Below are 14,509 nucleotides of genomic sequence, written 5' to 3'. Positions count from 1 at the left end.
TCCCCTTGTTTGCATCGTGCTTCCGACACACTGATTCGAAAGTTATCTAAAACATATGGAAAAATGTGAAGACGGGCAAGGAAAGAAAAGATACTAAACAATTATTATTGGATATGATGATATTATGATTAGATTTTTTAAAATCCTTATTTGCTAGGGATGCAAATTGAAGTATTTATGGGCAAAGTGAAATGGTGTCTGGGATTCACTCTACAATACAAAAAAAAAGTGCGTGTGTGTGTGTGTACGTGTGTGTGCGCCAGCGTGTGTGTGCGTGGTGGGGGACATGAAGCAGTGTTGTCTGCGAGCTGATAAGGGTTGAAGCTGGGGGGGGATGACACATGGGCTCATTATCCTCTTCTGTCTGCTTTTGTGTGGTTTTGACATTTTCCATAAGAAAATGCTGAAAAGTGCTTCAGCCAATATATTCTTGTTCGTGGTTTTTCCTCTGCTCTTGCATTGTTTCCTGCGGGTGCATCCGCAGGGCTGGGATTACGGATCCAGGGCTTGACACTTCTCCGGGCTCTGGACATGCGCCGTCAAGCCGCGCTTCAGGAGGACGTGCAGTTTACGGGCTGTGAGCACGGGCGTGGGGGTGGGTTGCAGGGGGTCCGGGCGCACCCTGGCTGGTGGCCGTGCCGGCACTTATTTCTGTTTTCAACTTGTGCTAATTCAATAGGTGTAAAGCGTCATCCTTTCATTTCCAGCGCCCCCATCAGCCTCTCACTGCATGTTCTCCTGGACCCTGGCCCTGTGCACATTTAGCCATGGGATCTGTTGTTTGGACAAATACTTGTAACCCACAGATGATATCGACCCTGTACCCCTTTCATGCAAATGTCTCCTAATCTTTTTAAAATTTCTGATGTCCAGAAAGCGTTAACGTTCACATTATTAATTCTATTATTTCTTCTTTAATGTCTTTGATTCCAAGTCAGGTGTTAATACCTCCAAATATCTGCCAGAGCTGAACTATGCTTGGATTGCATACAGTCAGATCTCTAGTTTACCTGTATTGAGTCTGTGGTGTAAAGCACAGATTCTTTTTTTTCCAGAATTGATCTCCAGGTATCGCAGCATCATTTTGTAAATTACTTTTCCTGTGCATTGTTCAGTCTTGGCAGTTATGTGAACGAGAGCCCTCCTGTACCCGAGGGGCTCTGTTTCAAGGTTCTGAATTCTTTCTCTAGCCACGTCTCCACTTGGAGCCAGCGCCCCACTCTTTCAGTCACTGTTGGAGCGTGTGCGGATCTCTGGCAATGCTGGGATCTCTTCACACCCAGGCCCATCAGACACCAACGTGACTCTTTCAGCTCCCCATGGTCCCCAGCGCCCTGGACCTGGAGTCAGGGGATGTGGTCTGAATTCTGGCTGTGTGTCTTTGGACAAGTCCCTTAGCCTCTCTGAGCCTTATGTGTAAGAAGAGACAATATGTGACCTGCCACCCAGGTGAAATGCCTGCACTTACTAGGTGCTGAGTGCATGCTTGCACTTGGGGATTTTATTTTACTTTATTATAAAATTTATTCATTTTATTTATTTATTATTTTTGGTTGCACTGGGTCTTCGTTGCTGTGCACGGGCTTTCTCTAGTTGTGGCGAGTGGGGGCTACTCTTTGTCACAGTGCACGGGCTCCTCATTGCGGTGGCTTCTCTTGTTGTGGAGCACGGTCTCTAGGCACGCGGGCTTCAGTAGTTGTGGCACACGGGCTCAGTAGTTGTGGCTCGAGGGCTCTAGAGCGCAGACTCAGTAGTTGTGGCGCATGGGCTTAGTTGCTCTGTGGCACGCGGGATCTTCCCGGACCGGGGCTCTAACCCGTGTCCCCTGCATTGGCAGGCGGACTCTCAACCACTGCGCCACCAGGGAAGCCCCACTTGGGGATTTTAAACCCATCCCTGGGGGTACCAGACCTGCAACCTGGGGGAGTTTGGGAGGAGCTGACGGCGTCTCCTCCATCCCTCTGGGCAATGCTGGGGACACCCCCATGGGGGCGTCCCTGCCAGGCTGCAGAGCTGTGCGTCGGTTCCTGCTTAGGTGCAGGAACTGAGGCACCTCATACTGTGCGAGCCATAGCTGCTCTGGCCCTGTTTCCATGGTTACCACATCAGGATGAGATCACCTTCCTGTTCACAGGCTGGGGGCAGCCAGGTGCCCTGCCAGGGAGGCCCTCCCGGCCGTCAGTGGGGGTGGGCTGCGCTGTTAGTCCCTCCTGGACAGCAGGGGTGGGCACAGGGCACAGGAGGGGGTGTCACTGAGCTGAGCCCGAGAACCGAGCTTGTCCAGCCAGGGTCCAGGAGCCCGTCAGTTCTGGCCTCCAGGGAGCAGACACGGAGATGGAAGGAGACGTGTGAGAGGCTCACAGGGAGACGGGGAAGCAGGAGCAGAGCCTCAGCCGCTGCAGGCCACACCTGGGAAGGGCTGGGCAGGGCCGCAGCGCAGCTCGGAGACAGCGTGGCCCGGGGGCAGCTCGGTGCAGAGCCCAGAGCCCAGACTGCGGCGGGGGAGCCCTGGGTCGGGCAGGAGCGGCTCCAGCACCTGCTGGGCCCAGTGCTCAGCCTCCAGGTGAAGCTGCACTGGATCCTGACGGCTCCGGAGCTGCAGGCTGTTGGCCAAACGCCTCTCTCCCAGCAGGCTCTCCCTGGAGGGCAGTGCCTCGCTCACCACGTGGCCTTCAGGAGACCCCCTCCTTCCCTGTGGGTGCGGACGCGAGGGTCTTCCCGTCCAGGCAGAGAAGCAGCATCAGGTCAAGCCCAGAGAGGGCCGCCCCCACTTCTGGAGCCATGGCCAGGCCCACTGCTGTCCTGCGAGACGCTGTGCCCACTCTGGTGGCTCCCAGGCACCGGCCGGATGTCGGGCCCTGGGCTGTGTGGGGAGGCGGGGAGGCCCTGGGGGAAGAAGCTGCCCTCTTGCTGGCTCGGTGTCTGCTTCCGTGGGAGGCTCTGGGAAGGGGGTTTCCTGGGCCAAGCTCGGCTGCGGACGGGAAGAGGCAGAGAGCAGAGCGGGGACGGGGCTCTGGCGGCCAGGAAGTGAGAAGGTGCCCGGGGCGGCGGCCGAGCTCAGGGAGCCCATTTGCGGGTGTTTGCGGTGCGTCTGCTGTCGCTGGCACTTGAATGAGGGCAGAGTTCCCTTCCCTGGGGACCCACCTGTCGGCCGGCCCTGGTCCACTCCACTCCGGCCTCGCGGCCTCTTTACCGGGACGTAGAACCTCTGCCCTTGCCGTTCCCGGCGCGCAGACACGTGTCCCGTGAGCGCCCTGTGCCTCCTGCAGGTTTGGTCCAAGTGTCCCCTCTTTGCTGAGGCCCCTCTGGCCACCCCTCCGAGAGAGCCGCCCCAGGGGCTCCCGTAGTCGCCTCCTGCCTATGACGACAGTGGCCACACCTGTAGTCACCCTGGTACTTGCTTGGCTTCCTCCTCCTCAGGTTTGTCAGCTGCGGGGGGACTGTGTCCCTCTCCTTCACGACCGCAGCCCCGGCCCCTAAATCGTGCCTGGCGCACGGCGGGGGCTCCACAGGTACTGCTGGCGGCTGAGTCGTGTGTGTGAATCCTTCCGCGGGGGTCGGGTCCTGGGGCCCCGCGGGGAACGGGCGTGGACTCTCCGCTTCCCGGCTTCGTGGCCCAGCGGCCCCCGCAGCCCAGCTGCCCCTCTGGGCCCCAGCTGCCCGTCTCTGCGGCAGGGGAAGGACCAGCCCCAGGGCAGCGAGGGTGGCTGAGGCAGTGCCCGCGAGACGCCTACGTGGCCCGATGCCGCCCCTGCTCAAGAGGGGCCCCTGCCCCGCGGCAGCTGCCCCCACCACGGGGAACCGTGGGAGGGGCCTGAATGTGGCCCCTCTGAGCAGATGGGGCCCCTGTGGGGGGTTTATGGGACGGCGCTCGCAGGGAAAAGCGATTCAGCCCAGTCCCCGGGAGGCAAGAGACTTCCCGGAGCCCCGCCAAGTGGGTCTGGAGGGCGATCAGTGCTGCAGAGCTGTTCGTGGCTCTGGGCACCGGGGCTGCGTGCGTGACTCAGCTTAGGGAGCCAGGAGGCCGGCAGGGCCAGCGGCTGCTCATCAGCTGAACTCCTCCGTGTAATGAAGTCATGAACCACTGGCCTGCTGCTGCAGCCCCCTCCCCCGGGTCACGCGCCCTCTGGGCCGCCGCAGTCACACTGCCTGTTTTCCTGCCCAGGACCGGCCCCTGCTGGGGGCTGCCCGCTTTGCACGCCGCCAGCGACAGGCGCCTCACGACCTCCACCCTTCAGCGGACCCAGGCAGGCTGGGCAGGCGGTGGGGCGTGGCCGGGGGGGCTGCTGCCTGGGGCCAAGACTTCTAGGCTGTGTAACCTCAGCCAATCCCTAGGCTCTCTGCGCCTCGGTTTCTCCATCTGCGGGCGGAAGGGCAGGGCTACTCTGAGGACTGAGTGAGGCAGTGCTCACGGGGAGACACCCCGCACTCAGAGCTGGCGTGTCCCCCCGCCCACCGCTGTCTGCTGCTCCTTGGCAGCCGGTCCAGCGGACCCCAGCCTGTGGGCAGGGCCAGGGCCTCGAGTGGCCTCCGGGCCACACCCAGGCACCAGGTCATCTCACCCCCTGGACGGGGCAGTTAGGGGGCAGGTCGCAGTGCCCAACACAAGCCCTTGTGCACATCAGGGACACCAGGGGTCCTGGATGCATGAATGAATGGATGTAAATTCTTCTTCCTTGGATGTTTCCGGGCCTCAGAGAGTGAGAAAGAGGCTGATGGGCCGGGGAATTGCCAGCCCTGCGTTGATCGGGCAGCTCCACTTAGAATCCCGGTTCCCCCACGATGTCCTTTCCATCTTGGGGTCTCCGTGCTTTATCGGCAGAGTGGGTGCCACACAGATGCCCTCAGCCATCTGGTCCCTGTGCGTTCCTCTCTTCTTCCTTATTTTGGGAGGGGTGCCTGTGTGTTTCTCCGCACAGCTGGGAAGGCACCCCTTTTCCAGGCCCCCTTGCAGCTGGGGGTGGCCATGAGACCCGACCCACCGGTGAAATGTCAGCAGGGTCTCCTGGGGCTCTGGGAGGCGCCCAAACATCCGTCACAGTGTACTCGGTCGTGGCGTCAGACCACCTGTGCTTTTATTTACTTCATACATTATCTCCAATCTCATGCACTTTTAAAAAACTTCAACATATGTGTATGTGGATCCGCACACACACTGGAAAGCTAGTACCACTTGCTGTCACTGGAAGGTAAGTGTAAACCAAACACCAGGAACACCTACAATAGCAACCGGCTCCTGCCAAGGCCCTGGGCCGGATGCCTGCGCTCTCCCCGACAGAAGGGAGGGTAACGCGTGCTGGGTGATAGAGACAGCCTCGAGGGAAGCCGAGCCTTTCTGAGGGATGCGACAAGTAGGATTGGAAGAGAATTCAAAGGGACCTGACGTCCTCATGACGTGATGCCTGATTCAATGCCGCGTCTGCAGACGCGAGGCCGCGGCCGGCTCTGAACAGGAAGAAACAGTCAGCGAGTGTTACTGGGGAGACACGATCTGAGTCCCCGGGGGAGATGGAGAAGCAGGTCCTTCTGAAACGGGAGAGGGTCCTGGGGAGAGCCGGAGTCAGGAGCCGGGGGACAGCTCGGAGGCCGGGCTCTGCCTGCCAGCGGGTGCCAGGTCTGCTCTGGCTCCGACTCCCCTCCGTTGCGGGGAATTACCCTCGGCTGGGGAGGAGGGGCCTACCTGGGCCCCGGACGTGGAGACTGAGATGGGGAGAGAGCAGGACAGATCCCAGGACCTCCGATCCCGGATCGTGGGCTCGGAACGACCTCTCCCAGGTCCCATGTTCTTCCTGCCTCCCCCCCAGCGAGGACACACAGGGGCCACCAGGATCGGGACGGGCAACGTGCTTCCCACCTTCCAAAGGGCAGATTGGAGGGGCTGGAGGGAGTCAGCCCAGGAAGAATTCTAGATGGACCACGACATGCACAGCTTGAGACCAGAGGACAAGGAGCCGGTCAGCAGGCGTTCACGGGGTCACTAGGAAGCTTTCAACGGATTCGTTTGCCACCGTGGACCGTGCCCATGAGATGCATCCGAGGAGAACAGAGCAGTCTGCTCACCGGGCACCAGCTGTCAGTCTGTGCCCTGTACTCTGTGTGGCTTACAAGGGGTTTTCTCTAGTACGAAGAGGAGAGGCATTTCAAGGCAACAACTAATAGCACTCAAGATTTTCTGGGCATTCAAGAGTACAATGGGGCTCTCAGTTATAACCATTTACTTTAATTTTTACTTATTATTTTATTGAAGCATAATTCACATAAAACATTGTATTGTTTTCAGGTGTACAACATAATGATTCAACACTTGTATCGATTGCAAAGTGATCAGCATGATAGTCTAATGAACCCCCATCACCTTGCATAGATGCAAAAGAATGTCACATAGGCAACGCTGCATTATTAACCACAGTCGCCAGGCTGTACATCACACCCCAGCACACATTTATTTTTTAATTGGAAGTCTGTACCTTTTGGCCACCTTCACCCATTTCCTCAACACGACCGCCCCACCCCACCACCTACGTATGACCGTTTTCACAAGCATTTATTTTGGGGTAAATTCTGGCTAATGCATTAACACAAGAAACTGAAATAAGAGACAAGCCGTTGTAAACAAGCAGACAAAATCATCACTAATGTGCACAAGTACATCCGCCAGAATCAACAGTAAATTCACCGCAGTTTAAGGGGCTTCTTTAAGGTACACAAGTGAACAGCTTCCCTGTCAGTGTCAGTAGCTAGTTATGTGCCCCCGAGCCCCCTTCACAGGAGACTGACGCTCCGTCTGCTGGGAGCACGGTCAGCAGAGAGCCCCCTCAGGGATGGCACCGGGGCCGAGAGCCTTCCCCACCAGGGACACATTTTCTCAAGGCGACACACATCCAGTGACGGAGGGGTACGGGGGTCACAGCCACAGGGCCAGCCCCGCTGCTCGCTCCCTCTGCCCAGCGCTGCCGCCTGCCCCTCTCTTCCACCTGCCATGACATCGGTCCCAGGAGTTGGCTTCCTGGAGAACCCGACACATGACAGGGATGCTATGGGGAAATGTCCCATTCACAATAGCAACAGAAAGCTTAAAACAGCAAAGAGTAAAACTTTAAATGACTTTCATAAAGGAACTTGAAAGCAGGGGACATAGTCCTCATTCAGGACAAAGACCAGGGAAGGCTCAGGTCACCCCTGCCTGTGCTAAATCCGTGAGGGCAGCGAGAGTGTTGTACCGTTTAAGAGAGAAAGCACGGTCCCCCCTTGCACACAGCACGGGGACTTCCTGGTTCTGAACTTTGAGGCGTCTCCCGAACGCACAGAGCAGGGGGGTCACAGGGTTCTTGCCAGAGCAGAGGAGCCCCGGGGGCCGGAGGTGCCGGGGGGAGCCAAGGCGGCTGCACACCGGGGGCACCCACACCCAGGAGGAGGTCACAGACGAATCCAGGAGCTTCTGTCATTAGCAACCAGCCAGGCACTGTCACTAATATCCCCAGGCAGTCAAGGACGATACCTCGCACATAAAACAAAGACGGAGGGCTACAGAAACGGGAGATGAAATATGTGCTGCTTCACGGGAAGGACTGACAGACGGGGCGCGTTGCCGGCAGCGCGGCACAAAGGAACAAGGGATGGGGAGTATGACGGAACAGTTAGGGGACGCGCAACCCAGAAGTCTGAACATCTGCCCAGTAGGGCTTCCCACCCAAAGGGAAGGAAAGAGGGACTAGACAGGAAGCTACACTTTCAGAACATGAGACCGAGCACCCCTTGAAAAGCAGACCAGCACAAAACAAACACCAGACACGCGGTGTTGGAATTTCACTGCATCGATGACAAAGACTCGCCCTAAAGCCACTGCCGAAGCGGGACCGTCTGTAGTGAGAGATTCAGGCGAGAGCGCAAATGTGGAGTCAGGGACGAAGAGTGGACTCCACGTGCTGGGGCGCAGGAGCCCAGCGGCCACGCTGTCCACTGACCACGACACGAACGGGCCTCCCAGGACACGTTGTGGAGCCGCATCCAGGGCGACACGAAGTCCAGGAGGAAGCCATGGTGAGCGGGGAGAAGCGTTGGTTAAAGACGGTCCTGGGACGTGTGAGAAGAGCAGCGGGGGCAGAGTGACGCCAAGAAGACGGTCTCTGCTGGGGGAGAACCACGGCACTGCCTCAGTGAACGAGAACGGGTTAAGGTTTCTATCGAAAGGTCAAGACCGAAAGGAAAACACCAACGCAGGAGGGAGGGTGTAGCGGTGAGAATACAGGACAGCACAGTACGAGGCAGAGACCGTCTTAGAGACTCAGAGATAAGGGATCAGTTCTGTTCCGGGAGGAAACACTCGAAAGGTGAACAGGAGAGCAAGTATCGAAAGGAAAATGTATTTACAGACGTGTCGGCAGGGCCGGTCTGGGCCTGCAGAGCAGGGGGAGGGGCTGCGCTCCCAGGACCCGGGCAGTGAGGCCGCAGGAGGGGAGGGGGTTGGGGGGCCAGGCCGGAGCTCACTCCCCTCCCGCCCTCTGGTCTCCTGGATCCCAGAGGGGGTGCAGTCCACGGAGGCCAGCCTCTGGGGCACCGAGTGGGGCAGAAGACAGGGGCCTGGAGGTGCAAGGAGACACTCATCGCTGAGCTGTGCATTTCACGCCGATAAAAGGAACAACCACAGAGAACACACGAGTGTAGCCCTCAGCATGTGCAACAACAAACTGGGAAACATATAAAGCAAAGTAACGGTGGAGCTGGGAGGAGGGATGGGACCACCTTCATAGCTCTCACAAGCAGAGCCCATTGAAATGGGGGAGCATCAGAAATCTTCAAGATGTGATTGAATAGTATCAATGAAAACAAGAGAGCAAGACATTTCTAGTGAGATGGAAGTTTCCAGTGATAACATTGGGTCTGCGGGCGGGGGGACTGGAGTCACTCAGAGAATGAAAGGATCTGAGAGATTTGTAATATATTTGGGGGTAAAGAATACAGATGTTAGTTAACACTAGAATTTGAAGAATGTGTGTATATGTGTCAACAATTTAAGGATAATGACTAGAAGAACAGAACTAAAAGGTATAACTTTCAAGGCAAAGTGAATTAAATGATCCAATGAATGTCAGAATGGGAAAAATAGTAAAAATCATAGCAAATAGAAAAAAAAACTGGGAAGAATAAATGTAAATGGGTATTTATTTATTAAGAGGCAGAGACTCTCGAATTGGATGAAGCCGCAGGATCCAGCTATGCTTTATTTACAAGAGAGGCACCTAAAATGCAGTAGACGAGAAATGGGGAAGAGACAGTAATACACAAGATATGGAAGACAGATGTTGACAGAAACAAAGATGTAACAGAATTATGTGGGAAATATAATTGAGGGTAAAAGTGTTGAAAGAGACAAAGCAGTGTACTTAATTTTGATATAAAGCACATTCCACCGAGAATAAATCACCTCTATTGGTCTAAAAAAGCAGCTTCAACATATATAAATAAAACCCCACTGTAATGAGGGATTTAACCACACCCCCCTGTCAGAAAGAGACAGATTAAGGAGAAAGCCAGTGGGAAAGGGGGAAAGGGTCCCTCTGACATGACTGGTCTGAGCACCTGCACGCATCTGGGGGCGGGCGTGCCATCCAGGGGTGTCGGGGGCAAAAGCTGTGACCCTGACCCGTTTCTGAAATGGGGGCGCTGTGAGAGGGGCCCCAGCGCCAGCCCAAGTTCTCACGCGGGGCTGGGGGATTGGCTCCTGCCTCTACCGCTGGGCTGTCTCCCCACCACGTGGACCCTCGGGGAGTGACTGCCCCTCCCTGTGTGACTTCTCAGCCCCCTGCTCTGCGCTTTCTTCCTTCGGGGCATTTTGGACATGAGACAGCTGTGAAAATATATGTTTTAAGAATTAATCTTACAGTAGTGACAGCCCACGTGTGTCACCGCGTTGTCCCCTGGATCCCACTGATTTAGTCAAGGAGGGGTGGGTCTCACTGCAACACCTACCTCCCGGGAGTCGGCATGAGATGGGGTCATAGGTCAGGGCAGAGCCCCTTCCCAGGGCTAGGGTTGAGTGGCCTAGCAATTTTACATTCCTAAATTTGAATGATTTTTCAGGGAGTTGCCCCCAAATTGTGTAAATTCAGGTCTGACAGCTGCCTGCTAAGCATGTCACGCCCCTCTACAACTGTTTGGCTGCTCCTTGTAGGGACTGAGGGTAGGGCAGAGACCGCCAGAGGGCCTGGGAAGTCAGTTTCTTGCTGGTCCAGCTCCATCTCCCCCACACCCCCTGGCTTCCAGCTGTGCCTCTGGCCCTGTGGGCGCCTGGAGGGGTCTGCTCCCCCCTGGAGCCCTGGAGCCGGGCTTTCTCTGCCTACAAGTCCCCCGCTCCCTGACCCCTTCTCCCAGCGACGCTGACTCTCTCTCCCCCTCCAGAGCAGCTCCAAGCCCCTCCGTCATCTCTCCCTCCTCTGATCACCAGGTCAGCTGCACACTCGGCCCCTCTCCTTGCCAGCACTCAACACAGCTCCGTCAGTAACTTGGTTTCTGGGATGTTAAACAGATAAGTGGATCAATCCAACCAGCTTCTCTCCTACGATGGGGTCATGGGGAGGTGGGTCATTTGACAGGAATGCTGCACTCTCCTTCAGAGTCCCACCTGGTCCAAGCCCCACCCTCCCCATCCCCGCTCCTCCACCTCCCCCGCCTGGGGCGTCTGGGCCCCTCCATCCCTAGGTGAGAGCAACAGTGCTGTGGGGATGCCCTTGCTACTTGGAGCCCCGGCGCCCCAGCAGTGCCACTGTGCTGCCCTGGAACATTTACGGCCACTCTTTCCAGGCACGGAGCCGGAGAGGGACATCCCGGGACTGCAGGTGTCTATGATGGGTGACGCGCAGTTTGTCTGGTGGGTTGGGTGGGGGATCCCGTTGCCTCAGGAGAAGGGGGTCAGTCTGCCCTGGACAGAGGGCTGCTGGTCCTTCCCTCCCTCTCCCCTTTGCTCAGCAGTTAAGCAGCCATAGCTGTTCCCTCCCCACATGCCCCTCACAAGGGTGCCCCCTCCTTCCTTGCCCTCTTGGCTACCTGCCCAGCTCCCCTGCCCTGAAGTTGTCTTTGAAATTGGATAGGAGAGGAAAAGAGCTACAAACAAAAACTACATTCAGGGGCTTCCCTGGTGGTGCAGTGGTTAAGAATCCGCCTGCCAGTGCAGGGGACACGGGTTTGAGCCCTGGTCTGGGAAGATCCCACATGCCGCGGAGCAACTAAGCCCGTGCGCCACAGCTACTGAGCCTGCGCTCTAGAGCCCGCATGCCACAACTACTGAAGCCCGCATGCCTAGAGCCCGCGCTCAGTAACAAGAGAAGCCACTGCAATGAGAAACCCGCACACCGCAACGAGAGTAGCCCCCGCTCGCCACGAGTAGAGAAAGCCCGTGTGCAGCAACGAAGACCCAACGCAGCCCCCCCAAAAAACCAAAACACGTTCATACGGTCTTTCATATACTTGCTATGTATACGGTGCTCTTTATTTCATGTGCATTCAAGTGACTGTCTCATGTCCTTTCATGTCAGCCTGAAGGACACCCCCCACTGCCTTAGTATTTCTTGTAGAGCAGGTCTAGCAATGAGTCCTTTGTCTTTGTGTATCGGGGCATGTGTTCATTTATTCTTTAGTTTTGAAGGACAGTTTTGCTGGATATAGAATTCTTGCTCGACAGTCTTTTCTGCCTCCAGAACTTTGAATCCCTCATCCTGCTGTCTCCAAGATTTATGTTCATCTCACTGAGGACCCCTTGTATATGCGTGATGAGTTGCTTCTCTTGTGCCGCTTTCAAGAGTTTGTCTTTGGTTTTGGTTTTCCAAAGTTTGATTATAATCTATCCAGGTGTGGATCTCTTTGAATTTATCCTACTTGGAGTTTATTAAGTTTCATGGACATGGAGATTGTTTTTCATCAAATTTGTTAAGTTTTCAGCTGTTGTTTCTTCAAATATTCTTTCTGCTCTTTTTTGCTCTCCCCTCTCTCTGGGATCTCATTATGTCAATGAATTTTTACATACGTAGGCACACATGGAACCACAGCTCAGATTAAGATATAAATGATCCACAGCCCCCAGAAGGTCCCATGTGCTCCTTTCCACCAGTCCACTCTACCCCACTTTGAGGGCAACTTCTACTCTCACTCCTATCACTATGGTAACTTTTTCCTTGTCTTGAATATCACATAACGGAGACCACGTGGAATGAACTCCTTTATGTCTGACTTCTTTAGCTCAACGTGATGTCTCTGAGATTCATCCTTCTTGTACATGTAGCAATAGTACATGTATTTTTATGGTTGCATATCGTTCTATTGTATGAACATGTCACAATTTATTTATACATTTTATTGTTGGTTGATATTTCAGTTTCTGATTTTACCTTTTGTGAATAAAGTTGCTAAAAACATTCTTACACATATTTTTTGTGGACTCATACAGTCATTTTTTTCGGATATAAACCTATGAGTGTAGTTTCTGGATTACAGAGTATTGGCAAACAGTTTTCTAAAGCACTATTCCAATTTAAAGTCCTGCCACCAACTTTAGAGGATTCCCATTCCTCCACATGCTTGTCAGTACTGGAAAATCAGTATTTTTGATGTGAGCCATTACAGGAGGTGTGGAATGGTATCTTATTTTGGCTTAAATTGCATTTCCCTGATGACTAATGATGTGGAGCACATTTTTGTTTGCCTGCTGACCATTTGCATATTCTCTTGGTGCAGTCAAACCTGTTTCTAAATTAGGCTGTATGTCTTTCTCGTATTGATTTGTAGGAGTTCTTTGTGTATTCTGCATACGTATCCTTGGCTGTATACATGTATTACAAACATAAAGAGAATGTCTTCATTCTCTTTATGGTGTCTTCTGATGAACAGTTCTTAGTTTTAATGACGTCAAACTTATCAGTCTTTTCTTTTTCGGTTAGTAACTTTTGTTTTATTACTTAAGTAATTTTTGCCTATCCCAAAGTTATAAAGTTATGCCCTATTTTTTTTTTTTTTTTTTTTCTTTTTGCGGTATGCGGGCCTCTCACTGTTGTGGCCTCTCCCGTTGCGGAGCACAGGCTCCGGATGCGCAGGCCCAGCGGCCATGGCTCACGGGCCCAGCCGCTCCGCGGCATATGGGATCCTCCCAGACCGGGGCACGAACCCGTATCCCCTGCATCGGCAGGCGGACTCTTAACCACTGCGCCACCAGGGAGGCCCTATGCCCTATTTTTTAACTTTTTAATTTAAACTGATTTTAGATTTACAGAAAAGTTGCAAAAAATAAGTGCAGAGAATTCACGTATACACTTTATCTAGCTTCCTCTGATTTAATATTTTACAGAACCACAATACCTTTATCAAAAGTAAAAATAAACATTCTTTTTTTTTTCTTTTAGAAGCTTTCTTATTTTGTCTTTGAAATTAGGTCTGTGACCCATTTCAAACTAATTTTGTGTATGGTGTGACATGTGGGTTATATCTTTATTTTTAATATGGACATCCACGTGCTCCAGCACCATTTATTGAAAAGTATTTCACTTATATAGTGAATCACTGTCAACTTAGCTGAAAATCATGAATGGCTCGGTTTATGGACCTAGTTGTCTACTCCTGCATAAAACCATGCTGACTTATTTATGCTATAGCTTTATAGTAGGTCTTAAAATCTGATAGTGTTAAGTTCTCCAACTGTATTCTTGTGAAAGTTGTCCTGGCTATTTCTGGCTGAACCCCACTGTAAGTGTCAGAAATAGATTTTCTTTGGTGATACTGGGGGTTCATTAATCAACATAATAAATGTTAAAGATTTTTAAAACTGAAGAAAGAAATTAATCTTCAAACATAAAGATCACACCAGGTGTGTATCAGAGCAAGCCACCATGGAACAAACAAACCATAATTACACTCCAGTGACATGTCACCTATGAAAGGATGAAGGAAGAGTGCTATTGGTTATCATGAGGAGAGCACCACTTATGAGGAAAGAGATGCTGATGAAATCACAGTTCTCAGCAGCAAACGTGGAAGCTAGAGGTTAATTAAACACTTTCCAAAGTGCTAAGACCAAGTGACTCTGGACCTAGGATCCTATACCCAGCCAAACTATCAAAAGTGAGAATGAGATACGTTTTCACATATAAAAACTTTCCAAACTTTACCCTGTACAGGTCCTTATAGAATGACTAATAGGACAGAGTTATAGAATTATTTGAATTATATATTACATTATAGAAATTATAGAATAAAAATGTAGAAGGAAATAAATCCAGAAAGAAATTGTGTAAGTCATAAAGCAGCAGTGAACAGAGCCATTAGTGAAAGCTATTGTTAAACGTAAATAAGTGTTGAGTTAAAAAATTATATACCAAGATCAAGCTAAGGTTCCAAACATCAATATAGGATGTTAGGAATATACAAGAAGATAATACAAAAATGGTGCTAAGAAATTTGTTTCCTTGGAGGGAGAATACGGCTATTGATTTACTAATTTAATGTAAACAAACATGAATGGATAAAA

The sequence above is a fragment of the Mesoplodon densirostris genome, chromosome 10, assembly GCF_025265405.1.
Source record: "Mesoplodon densirostris isolate mMesDen1 chromosome 10, mMesDen1 primary haplotype, whole genome shotgun sequence".
NCBI classification, from domain to species: domain Eukaryota; kingdom Metazoa; phylum Chordata; class Mammalia; order Artiodactyla; family Ziphiidae; genus Mesoplodon; species Mesoplodon densirostris.
The sequence above is the reverse complement of the archived record's forward strand: the minus strand, read 5'-3'. Positions refer to the sequence as shown.